Here is a 14,984-nt window from a genome sequence, read left to right on the forward strand (position 1 = left end):
TATATATATATATACTCGCAAAATACCCTAAGCACCCTTGTAACTACCCCTCATATATATATATATATATATATATATATATATATATATATATATATATATATATATATATATATTAAGTAATGTGATTTATAATTTAAAATTTAAAAATTTGCAAAAAGTTTCAAAATTTAAAAATCAAATTTTAATTAAATTAAAAATCAATTTCATGACAATTATCTCCCCTTAAAAACTTGTAATAGAAATATTCTCTCTCTATATATAAACTGTAGCGTCTTTAAATCAAAAATACGCTAACGGAAACAATTTATTGCACGAGCGTCGCCCTTTTAAAATTCATCATTCAATAAAATAAAAAGCTATTGCAAACATCTAAATGACTACTTTAAACACAGTTCCTGATTTCAAAAAAAAAAAATTAAAAGGTAACTATCTCTATATATCTTTAAATCAAATTTATTATGTAAATTCAAAAATATATATTTTTTCTACTCATTTCTATCCCTAACCCATATTCATTTTCTTATAAATTTTAAATCCAAACCTTTTATTTCAATTTTTTCAGATTCATCTGCCTTGCTTTTAATGCTAGGTTTATTTATGGTGTCTTTTAAATTCAATAAAAAACCTCCTAAATTTGCTGATGAGGAAACCTTGCTTACCAAACAACTATATATAATTGTTCTACGTAACTTCATGCATACCACAATGAAAATCATGGATTTCCGAAACGATCGTACAGATAATTGATTTTGTTGTTGTTCCTTCTTATGAAACTGATTTTTAATTTAATTAAAATTTGATTTTTAAATTTTGAATTTTTTTTTTAAATTTGGAATTTTTAATTATAAATCACATTACTTAATATTGAATTAGCTCTAGGACATTTAACTATCGAGCTTATTATATATCTAAATTACAACGAGCACTTTCTATTTCCTGTATTTTAATTAAACTAGTAATTTAACTGTTACATTAAAATACACTCAACTCTTTAGACTATTGTTCTAATCTCCTTTAAATATATATATATATATACATATATATATATAATTTAAAGGAGATTAGAATAATAGTCTAAAGAGCTAAGTGTATTTTAATGTAATAGTGAAATTACTAGTTTAATTAAAATACAGGAATGCTCGTTGTAATTTAGATATATAATAAGCTCGATAGTTAAATGCCCTAGAGCTAATTCAATATTAAGTAATGTGATTTATAATTTAAAATTTAAAAATTTAAAAAAAATTTCAAAATTTAAAAATCAAATTTTAATTAAATTAAAAATCAGTTTCATAAGAAGGAACAACAATATTTTAAATTATAAATCACATTACTTAATATATATATATATATATATATATATATATATATATATATATATTCGCAAAATACCTGTCGTTGACTGGGTTCAAAAACAGCTTACAGAAAATGGACTCTGATTTATAAAAGTATTATAGGTTATGAAAAGTAAAGGTTGGAAAGAGATAGCTTCGAATTTAGGGGCATCAAAACCAAAGCACAATATGATGAAAGTAAAAATAAAAGAGATAAACCCCATAATTTATTATACCATACCTATTAACACAGAAACACTTATCACAATATTCTGTGGATCTATATTAAACAAAACCTTGTTAAACTTTGTGACATATTTCCATTCTATGGAGATCAGGCGGAAAGCACACCCCAAAATTTTAACATACCATATTTCCTCAAACTGAAACATAATTATCCAAGTATACTTTCGCAAATAGATATGAATTTTTTTTATTAAAATATTAGCTTATATCCATTCTATGGAAGCCAGTCGCGAACAGGCGCCACAGTTTTATTATACCATCCCTATTCAAGTTAAAACAAACATATCAAAGTATTATTATGTACATCTATATCAAAAACACTTGTAAACGTGTTTTTTTTCATATTTTGTTGACCAGGCGCGTACGTTGATCCCATAATTTTAATGAATTATCATTATGCCAGATAAAACATACCCATACTTGTGCCTCAATAAATCTTCTATCATTATAGTAGATCAGTTTTCCATAATAGTCAAAAATATCTATGCGTGACCAGACACACACAGAGAAGTTCAGCTTTATATCATATATAGAGCTTGGACGAGCGCTGGCTATGGAAATAACGATAAAACAAATACAGGCTCGGAACGTCTCTTCTGTGGGAGAGAGGTTGCAGGGAAGAGAAAAGTGTATCCCCCATTTAACCACGACGTCTATTTTGTACTCGGTTGGGTTTCTTCACAATCCATTGCATTTGAAAACTTCTTTGTGAATTTCAATCAGATTAGACTCGTCAACCGATTAAAGAAATGCGATTTGTTGTAATTCATTCAATTTTTATTAGTAACAATATAAATGCAACTTTTGATATACTCAATTTGCTTTAAAGTTCATATTTTGATTTCAGTTACTTAAGAAGGTAGTTAAATAAGTGTTAAACACCTTAACGAATTGTTGCTTTAAAATATTAGATTTCTGCAAGGGTGCTATCTTAACAGGTACCCGAGCGTATAGCGAAGCGCGAATAATTCTGCTTGTATGTATGTATATATATATATATATATATATATATATATATATATATATATATATATATATATATATATACGAGAACTCACTTCATACTCTCACATACTCGAGCGAAAAATGAAGAGCATAATATGAGTCTGTTTTTGTCGCGGAGAAGATGTCTCTTTCCTTCTATCATCTATCTCTACGTATCTATCCAGATAGTTCATTTTTTTATATCTATTTCTTCGTCAGATACACACACACGCACATACACACACACACACACACACACACACATATATATATATATAGATACATACATACACACATACATATGATACTAGCAGACTATCCGTTCATACCCTGTCGTAAAATCAGTAGTAGCATAATATTCAAAGTCCGTATCTATTATTATAATATGTTGGAACTAATAAATAGTAATAAGGTGAACAGTTTTTAAAAAATGACTCGCGCGTGAGAAAACCCAAAAAACTAAAAGATAATTCATTAAAATGAACGTTTATTACAAAATATATGAGAATAAGCTAAGTATTGTGCAAATAAATGTAATTCCACGACCCATATATAACAAGGTGGACGTTTCTTGTTAAATAAATAAAAAAAAATGTTTTTATAGTATGATCATCATTACACGCACACACACACTAAATAATCAGAATAAAGATATGTGTACCCATGTTTCGTCCTTTTTTATATTTAAATATATATATATATATATATATATATATATATATATATACATATATATAAACACAGAAAGAATCACTACGGCTTTATTTTAAAATGCTTATTGACATTCAAGTAACAAAAATATGTAGTAGACATATTTATTCAATGAAGTCGCAACCCAATTCGCCGCTCGATTCAGTTCCGGAACTAGGTCATGTTTTTTCTACAAGCGCCAAAGAGAATTTGGCAAATACTCGGAGGTTGGCGTGCTTTGGTATTGTTTAAAATCATGTTGGAAAAACTCTCGGCGTATGGACAAACAAAGTAGTATAGTACGCGTATGCCGAGAGTAAACAGGGCGGGCCAGTGAGTATATGTTACACAGCCGTATCACTTATTCTGATACGAAACATGAGTTTATTTGCACATGTAGACTGCCACGAAATCATGTTGCCACACTCAGAGTCTGCCAAATAATAATTATCTGGGAATTACTATACTGTTTATTCATCCATCCTGGTACACTTTGGTGTTGACTTTCAAGCCGTGGTCTTAAATTTTATATTTGTCATGCAAGCACGTACTTATTATTTATGGCACTCCAATTATGCATTTTAATAATGCAAGCAATGGTTATGTGTTTAAACTTGTATTGGTAGGGAGCATGTTTAATGGTTGATTATCTACGATCTGGTTTGTCGAGCATCTTGTCACGTTTCGATATAAAAATATCTTATTACTCTAGGAATTTGTACAAAACGAGCGTACCAGTGTTACATGAAAAGGGATGTCCCTTTCCATATAAATAAAAGAATATTAAACAATTGAAAAGGAGATTAGGATAAGCTTAGAATCGAAACCTGTGGACAAAGTTAAGAAATGGAATGTGAGGAATTAAGTGTATTGTTAATTCTTTTAGAAATCTTAATATTAAATATGTCAGTAACGCAATGGGCAATGCAAATTAAAAAGATATTGTTTAAAAATAGCGCATGTTCAAAATAGGTTATGAGAGGATCCCTTTGTTTGCAGAAGTGTGTTATAAAATAACATATGCATAGCCACGTGAAATTAGTCACGTTTAAAAACCCACTTCTGGTGTCATAGATAAAAGAACATTTCTCCATATTATGGATACGACCTTTAGAGTCAGTCAGTGAAAGAGAGAGAGAGAGAGAGTGAGAGAGAGAGAGACAGTTGATCAGCCAAGAGTTGACCTAGTCAGGCGAGAGTACCATTAGAGTCGAAGGGGTAGAAGATTAATTATGTAGATACAATTGAACTTCTGACGCCATTCAACCGGTCGAACCCATAAATAAAGACGTCATCATCATGTTTTGTACGTATTGTCTCATGTTGCCATTCAGATATAACAGAAAAAGTTTATTTTTATCATTATCTATAATGAACATTGTGTAACGCTTCGAGAAGTATGCATTCCACCTCCTATATGTTGAGAACTTGTATACATCTCCAACCGATATATATATATATATATATATATATATATATATATATATATATATATATATATATCAAGTAGCAAGCATTACAGAACTGTAATATATATATATATATATATATATATATATATCAATTTACTCTCCCTCATCATCACTATCGTTATGTCTGAACATGAGTCGCGTCTTTTATGTGTCCCAATATGAACACTCCCGTCATCTATTTTAATATGAACTCGTACTTCACATCACTAGTGCATGGTATGAAACGAAAATCTCAAACTTTTTTTCATTAAATAGAACTGGAATCATGTCGTCTTTTCTAGGGCGACAATTGTTTAGCATAATCCATTTTACTAGGCTTTCATTCTTGGACAGTGTTCACAAAGAGTTGCTTACCTAATTACTACCGAACTGTCAGCTAGGCTTTAGACTCTCAACATCGGCGAAACATTACCTCCCTTTGCCTGTTTTACAAGTATTTCTTGAGCAGATGTTCTGACAAACCCCTCCAGGGAAATACTCCCGACAAACTAGACAATCAGCAAAATCCCATCCCTATACAGTAGAGACCCCTAATGCCAGAAAGGCTTCTACTCTAATATTTTCTCCCTCATAACTGCTAAACTGTTAGATTTTGTTTATATTTTCCCGTTCGTACTAACATGCAGAAGTTCATATGTAATATAAACACACCTCTTGCTATTGAACTTCTTATATATAAATTATGTCCAAAATAGTAATCCCTATATCAAAGTAGAAGACTCTCTTGTCGTGTGTGAAAAGGCAATAAAGAGTGGATTGCCCCCAACAAGGCCCCATCTATTATACCAATTTTAGATTTCTGATATCTCTTTTGTCGGGGTGTGTGGTCAATTCTGTATGATAGTAAACTATAAAGTAACATTTAAAGACAGAAAGACAGAAAGACGTTGTGCATTATTCTATAGATATCAATAGCCATCACTCACTGTTATTTTATAAACACGAGAACGGAAATATGACTTAAAACGAGGCAACAAAACATTCAATGCCAGCTAAATAGCGGCTATTTACACAGGACTTGCTTCGCTTTAAGAAAAAAAGCCAGTTTTTAGCGTCAACAGATATGAGAATGATCATGAGAAAATTGGCCAAGCGCCAAATGTCCTTTATCATAATAATGTTTTCAATGGTTTTCAAAGTAGACATATTGAATACCGGTCCACCACACCTTATTGAAGTTAATGGTGGACGTAATCCGGTTGCTGGTGAAAGAGGATGTCTGTTTACGGAATAAGAAGACGTGAAAGACGTTAATATAAACAAGGATGATGAAGGACAATTAAAGAGAACACACGTCATTGAAAGTAAGTTTAGATGGAACACATGCTGTGAAAATTTCAACAATTGTAATGGAATCTTTTATCGAAGACTAGGTAGTATACCTGATGATATATTTATACGATATTATGTTTACTGCAGAGTATTTATTTGGCCACTGTCTATTGTAGATGTATGCGTGGAGGAATAAAGATCTGTATGAGCATACACTCACGCGTATATATATATATATATATATATATATATATATATATATATATATACACACACACACACACACACACACACATATATATATATATATATATATATATATATATATATATATATATATATATATATATATATATATATATATATATATATATATACCCAAAGCCACTAGCCTTAATGAAGCGGAGACTGAAACTTCCTGTATCTTTTCAAATGATCGGAAATAACAGCAAGTATTTTTATACGTTATATCTGCTCTGCTTTGGAATAAGAGAACAGTTATTGATATCTCCAGTATCAAATACTCTTTATACACTGTGCAATTTACTTTCTGTATCAAAACCCCAGAGGGGGATATATAACACATGAGAAATATTTGGAATCACGTCACATCTTCCTTTCCTGTTATTTCAGATTATTTGCAACCATAGCACAAACCTTAGTCTCACCCTCTACTAAGGCCAGAGATTTTGGGATATCGTGTAATTCATATGCAAAACTCGTAAAACATATGCCGGATATTAACGCAGTGACAAGCTGGAAAATCCTTTAAAATTACCACTATTATAAGATTTCGAGGAGGCTGAAAACGTAAATACCGTTTAAAATTCCCGGAACAGAGTAGTTTTTAAGATACGTAGAAATTATAGTTTTCAAATTAGAGTACCACAGTCTATATAAATTTTACATGAAATGATCATCCATTTTAACTACCCTTTAGCGCGGGGTGGCGTCTGCTATACTTTTTAATGGTGGTGTTTATTTGGCAAATGGGCCAAATAGACCAACGCCAAAAGCTACCTTAGAAAAATTCCTTTCCGTAGGTGTCGAGTGTGCTAAAACGAATATCACATTTACATTTTCTCGCAAAAATATATTTATCCGGGTATTAAAAAAAAATGTAATTATTTATGTTATAAGTTTTTGTTATTTTTGTACAAGCTATTGCGTATATTCTTGCTCAATATCTAGAGAAATACTTATTTACGGAAAATTTAAACCCTAAATTCGCTCTCAGCATACCTAAAAGATATTAAAAACAAGTTTTGAAGGTAGGTGCCGTGTTTGGAAACCAGGTAATTATGAGCACCATGCCTAAAAAAAAAACACTTATCCCTCATCAAAAAAAGTATCCAAAAACTTGGTGCTAATTTTACGTTAAATTAATATAAAAAGGTGATTTCATCATTTTTTAAATATAATTATCTGATACCTTAAAACTATTTGTTCCTGGAAGTTAAAACGTTCATTTCGTTTTCAGCGCCCACTAAATGTTAAAGAATTATTGGATGATGGAAAGATACTGCACTTTTATAGGAACATGTTATGGCTGTAAAAAGTGCCAAAAATAGCCTCTGGATGATAGATGACCCATTTAATGTGCGAGCTATGAGGCAAATGTCTCAAAGCCAACAACACAATTCGTGGCATTAACTTTCCAACAACCTTTCTGATCCATATTCGCTAACATATAGGACTTTAAAAATTGCCGAAAACATGGTCTATCTATCTATCTATCTATCTATCTATCTATCTTTCTATATATCTATCTATCTATCTATCTATCTATCTATCTATCAGTGTGTCTATCTATCTATCTATATAAGTCTCTCTCTTTATATATATAATATATATATATATATATATATATATATATATATATATATATATATATATATGAGAGAGAGAGAGAGATTATAAAATATATATGGCGATTACGCTACACTGGAATGTTCCGCGTTTTATCCACTCAAGGATTCTTCAGGCGCATAAGCCTGAAAAGTCCTAGAATGGATGAAACGCGGTATATTCAGTGTAGCTTAATCGCCATATATATTTCATAAATTACTAAATAGTTCTACGTACGTATTGAGCACTTTTTAAGTAAAGCTTACGCATAAATTTGTACTCTCGTATATTAATGTTATATGAGTAAATGAAGTAGTTATATATATATATATATATATATAAATATATATATATATATATATATATATATATATATATATATAATGATATAGTTTTTTGGTTGCTTTGTTCTTGTAAACGCTTTAGGTAAAGTCTTTATTAGAAACTAATAAACATGAAGCTTAATTCTCAAGTGGAATTACTTTGGCTTCATTTTTTTCTTCATAGCTCGTTGATATATTTTGTTATATAATTTTTTTGTTTAACATTTTATACGATATTTAGCGATATATATGTATATACACACACACATATATATATATAAATGAACACACATACCCACATACACACACATATATACATATATATATATATGTGTGTATATATATATATATATATATATATATAGTATATGTAGTAATCGTGACACGCTGCACTGAAGATTCCCGAAAGGATGAAACACTAGTGTCTGTAGGTATTTAATTATTATAGTAGAAAATAATTATGACAGACCCTTTAAGACATTCGTTTTTATCGTTGAGCACTTTCAGTTGAATTAAAAGTCGGTCAATTTAGCTCTTATGCGTAGATCATCGTATAACGATTAGATCACTGTCTGACTGACGTAAATGAACACTTAAAATTAAGATGTTTAAAATTCAACGTTATTTCAAGCGGTTAATGGTAGCCGAATTGATTAGGTCGCCGCTAATCGAGCCAGAGATATCTCGTGATACGGGGTTCGAATCGTTCGAATGGTAGTAATCGTGACACCCTGCACTGAAGATTCCCGAAAGGATGAAACACTAGTGTCTGTAGGTATTTAATTATTATAGTAGAAAATAATTATATATATATATATATATATATATAAATTGATGATTGTGTAGTTCCACTGAGAGAAAAATGTATATTTAAAAGAGTGCCGCCATCAGCAATTGTAGGTTGTCAGTCTTTTATAATATTTTTTATTTAAAGATATTTTTATAACGCGTTTCAAGCTTTGTTTTGCTCCCTATAGATAAGTTTTTTTTTAAATGAAAGTTTGAAATGTTTTTTTTTTTACATCAGCTGATACTACATGTGTTTTTTCAGAGTGACGTGGTCTCATACATTCTGTCCTCAACAGTAAGTGTTGGTAGTGTTCAGTAAGTGTTTAGTTCAAAGAGGGGGCTTTTGGTCCATTTGGTGAAGGTTTTTATATTTTTAATTACTTTCTTTTCTGATGTATAGCACACACTAACACACAATCACCCACACCCACATACACATACATACATGTACATATACATATACACACGCATACGCACGCAGGTATATGCACATATACACACGCATATACAGAGAAATATATGTAGGAGCATACATATATAATACCCACATATAAACTCACACACGTACCCACACATCCACCCACTAACATATTACGAACATATTGATTAATTTTTTGTCTTTCCCAATCAAACCACACATGCATATATGTACTTAATCCTTCAAACATAAGTACACGCACAAACACACAAATAAGATGGAGAATAGGCAGAAGGTGATACACACACACATACACACACAATCACACATACATATGGATGCACACACACATATATACACATGTATGCATGTACAAATTCACATACATAGGCATACTATGCAGGCACACATACATACATGCACACATACGCATATGCAGGGGCTCACATATACGCATGCATTCATATACACACATACACACGCAAATGCATTTGCCCACCCATATATATGCACATATATTCATATTTATACACATATACAGATGCGTATACATTCACCCACCCATATATATATATATATATATATATATATATATATATATGGACACACGTACTCACCATCACACACACACACATATTCATACCCTCATACGGCACATATATTGGTTGTAGTTTTCTTTCTTTCCTAATCCAAGCACATATGCATACAGGCATTCAGTCACACAGACATAAGTCCACGTACACACAAACAAGATGGAGGATAGATAACGGATGATATATATATATATATATATACATATATATATATATATATATATATATATATATACACCCACGCACACACAATCAAACCTATATATGCATACATACACATACACAAACATATATATATATATACATGTATGGTTGTGTGTACATACACATACACATACACACGCATAATTTCTAATTACTTGTTTAATTTAGCGAAATGCTATTATACTGGATATGGATGTGCACGCCCGTGGAAGCGTGCGCGTGTTTTATTGTGCTTGTTTAGTTTCGTGTGTGAGGTTGCACATTTACCTTAGTATGCATGCGTGTAAGTATATTGTGTGTTTTTGCCTATTTATGTGTATAATTATTGAGAGATGTTCAAAGCGGGGTTGTACTTTACTATGAAGTTTTTTTTTTCTGTTGTGTTAGTAAGTAGAAGGATTTATCAGTTTGGAAGATTGCCATTATCTCGAATTTTCCTCCACTGCATATGTGTATATGATGTGATATATGCAGGTGTCTATTTTCGCGATTTTGATGTTGGATCGGTGTAGGGCTTCTCTATTACTAAGGTTTTTTGGAACCTATGTAGAATTCATCGCATGCTGCACATTTTCTTACATATACTACGTTTTTTGAGGTGTAATTTATTTTTTTTTTAATTTTGAATGTTTGTATGGGGTTCGTGAATGTGTTTATTTTTCCCTCTAATATTATGTTGCAGATTCCACATCGTTGTCTGTTGCATTTTGTGACTCCTTTGTTGTGTCTTGATTCAGTATATATATATATATATATATATATATATATATATATATATATAAATATATATGTATATACATATATATATACATGGATATACTCGTAACAAAATTGAATATTTCTATGTTCAAATCTTTTGTATTATTGGAAGAAACTACCTCCAAATTGGGTGGCTTTGTGATGATTATAATACTATCCCTTGGTTAAAATGTCATGAAAAATCATTTCAAACCAATAAAGTATGCCTAAATTTCCAAATTGGTCTATATCTGTATATATAGTATTATTGCAGGCTAGCTGAAACTTGTGTGCTCTGTGAAAAATGTTGCTAAGGGGGTTTCTTTGTTTGGTAGTCTCCTTTGTGAAATTGCCAACCTACTATAAATATATATATGTATATATATATATATATATATATATATATATATATATATATATATATATATATGTATATATATATATATATATATAGAGAGAGAGAGAGAGAGAAATAACAACAAACAAAGCGTATTATGTGTTGATCAACGTTTCATCTTTATTTCGAGACTTCCTCTGGATGAATCGAAATAAAGACGGAACGTTAATGAACACATAATACGGTTTGTTCTTGTTATTTCTCTATTTTGTCGGAATGCAATTTCCATTATTTTCATGATATATATACTAGCATTTCAGCCCGGTCTATCCCGGTGTCTCCCGGGTGTGTGGATGTGTATGTAGAGCAAAAAAATGTGGTAGTAGGAAGGCAGGCTCGAACGCGTACCGCAAAGGAGGAAAAGAACAGGAACAAGCACCTGACGTCTATGTTTGTACGACCACCGCCAAGCTTGAAGTTGCATTTTTAAAAATAAACGCTACACAATCGAAAGGAGAGAATGACTTACAAAAGTGTCGGCGAAAAAAGCGATCCCCCACCTTGTAGAAAAATGCCCAGTTTAAGGTGTAGATATTAATGATTGTAGCCAATTCTTCGATATTTGTCGCCTGAAATACTGACCTTGAGAAAATCTGTCGCCTCTGTCGAATGTCTTGGGCAGACATGCAAACATACATATATACATTTACACATTGATAGCTATAAATGTTCGACCCAAACCGATGTAAAAGCTTGCCTTATATCTGAATACCCTTTATGTCAAATTCCAAATGTTTAGACCAGAAATTGTCTGAGTAATTTGGTTGAGACCGCAGACGTATTTGTTTTTATTTGATCTCTATTATGACCCCTTAACATTTATTGTTTTGGGCTCAAATCAAATTATGAAGTTAGATCCTTGCCCACGAAAACTCTATCTAAAATTTAAAGTGTTTAGACCCAAAATTGTCGGAAGAGTTTGGTAGAGGTCTCCAAATTCAAATCGCTAACATTTGATCCCTTAACAGATTGCTGGCCGAAAACCTATCACAAAGATTTTCTCAAATCTTAGTACCCTGTATATCGAATTTCGAGCCTGTAGATTACAAAAATGACAGAGTTATTACGTAGGGAAATCTACACAGACAGACAGATACACAGGCACACAGACAGACACACATACACGTTCACTTTCATAGATATACTAGCATTTAATCCTGGCGTTGCCTATGTCTTTTGAAGTGTATGCTGAGCAAAAAAAAAAGGTATTTTTTTTTTAATTTGACCCCATTATGACTCCTTAAAATTTATTGTTTTAGGGTTAAATCAAGTTATTAAATTAGATCAATGCCCAAGGAATCTATATATATATATAAAAGGCAAAATTTGTGTGACCATTTCGTGTATGTCTTCAAAAGGCTTTTCTCGCACCCGCTCCCGGGTTCGTTACTATCTCTTACAACTGTTTATATGCGTCTTATATCATAATATGTAGGATTTGGGAACGCGGGTCGTCTCTAGATTTATTTACGTCGACTTTTATGAGATTCGCATATTTCGCTTTGTCCCCGGTTTGTCCTGCATTTTAGTATAAATACAGTGAAAAACGTTGGGTTATCAGTTTTCGCTCTATTTCCCCCCTTCCCACTATCATCTGGAGTGAAGTGAAAACTAAAAATAACGATCCCGCCATGACCTCATTTAGCGTCTTCCTGTCAATCAAACCTCTTTTAGCTTTATAAGCTTTAACTTAATACGCTAATCAATTACTCTCACTCGTTGTCGAGACCGTTAAGTAGTTGGCATTGGTTTCCACCGCGTCAAAGATTGCGGGTGCAATCCCTCCTCCCGACCAAACGTTTTTTTTTTGTGCTACTTCGCTTATTCTTTAGTTTCCCCCTCCCCAATACACAGGTTTATTTATGCCATTTTTTTCCGTTTTGGTTTTGGATTTTTTTTACATCGTTTTTTATAATATTTAAGCAGGATTATTAATTACCCCCTCCATACACACACCTACAAACACCCGGGAAACGCCGAGTACCCCCCTTTTGTCTGTATATAAAATTTCAAGACTTTAGACACCAAATTGTCGGAGGAGTTTGATAGATTTTTCAAAGGTCAAATCGTTGAACTTTTAGCTCCTAAACAATTTCTGGCCAAAACCCCATCATATAGATTTTCCCAAATCTCAGTACCCTCTATATCAAACTTTGAGTCTGTAGACTTAAAATTAACAGAGTTATTACGAAGAAAAATGTACACAGCCACACAGAAACAGACAGATACGTTCACATTTTTAGATATAAATATATATATATATATATATATATATATATATATTTAAAGGAGATTAGAACAATAGTATAAAGAGCAGAGTGTATCTTCATGTAATAGTTAAATTACTAGTTTAATTAAAATACAGGAAAGAAAAAGTGCTCGTTGTAATTTAGATATATAATGAGCTCGATAGGTAAATATCCTAGAGTTAATTTAATATTTAGTAATGTAATTGATAATTTAAAAATCAAATTATAATTAAATTAAAAATCCATTTCATAAGAAGAACAACAACAAAATCAACTATGTGTACGATCGTTTCGGAAAACAGTGTTTTTATTGTAGTAGACATCAAGTTACGGACAATAATTATTACATATAGTTTTTTAATAAAGAAGGTTGTCTCATCAGCAAATTGTGAAGGGGTTTCATTAAATTTAAAAGACACCATAAATAAACCTAGCATTAAAACTAAGGCAGATTTATCTTTTATTTTTTCGCATTTTTAAATCAGGAACTATCGTTAAAGTACTCATATAGATACTTGCTATAGCTTTTCAGTTTATATATATATATATATATATATATATATATATATATATATATATATATATATATATATATATAAACTGAAAAGCTATAGCAAGTATCTATATGGGTACTTTAACGATAGTTCCTGATTTCAAAATGCGAAAAATTAAAAGATAAATCTGCCTTACTTTTAATGATATATATATATATATATATATATATATATATATATATATATTTTAATGCTATATATATATATATATATATATATTACTTAATTTAATTTAATGCTATATATATATATATATATATTACTTTTAATGCTATATATTTTTTTAATGCTATACATATATATATATATATATATATATATATATATATATATATATATATATATATATGGCGGAAATAATGAAGCATTTATAAAATACTTAGAAAAAACATTTCATACTACAAATTTTAAGGTTAAGTGTTGAGAGCAAATGTAAAATGTTTAACAATAAGCTTTGAAACTTATTGTCTTTAAAACATATTTCCGGAGTTTTAGCCTAGCTTCACCCTAAATTTATTTTTATATTTGAAATGGTTCATCGCAATAGATAATGTCTTTGTTTTGCAGGTATTATTTGATTTTTGCCAGTGCTATTATATTCTAATTTATTGAAATGTTTTGGATAACACGTTTCAACGGCCTTCAGAGATAACAAACGAAGGAGTGTTTTTTTTTTTTAAATAAAATGTTTACATTTTTGAATTGGGGATCACTTTTCTATATAGATTTAACGAAAATGTGACCCAACTTCTTTGCGACGTAGCGAGACATGTAATAATTAGCAATATTTTTAAGTTTGGTGGTTGTGGGGAGGGGCAGAAACACTAAATTATGTGAAGGAATTATTCTTTTTAAGATTTGCTTTGAGTA

The sequence above is a fragment of the Euprymna scolopes genome, chromosome 11, assembly GCF_053919585.1.
Source record: "Euprymna scolopes isolate OS-2025 chromosome 11, ASM5391958v1, whole genome shotgun sequence".
Classification (NCBI taxonomy): domain Eukaryota; kingdom Metazoa; phylum Mollusca; class Cephalopoda; order Sepiida; family Sepiolidae; genus Euprymna; species Euprymna scolopes.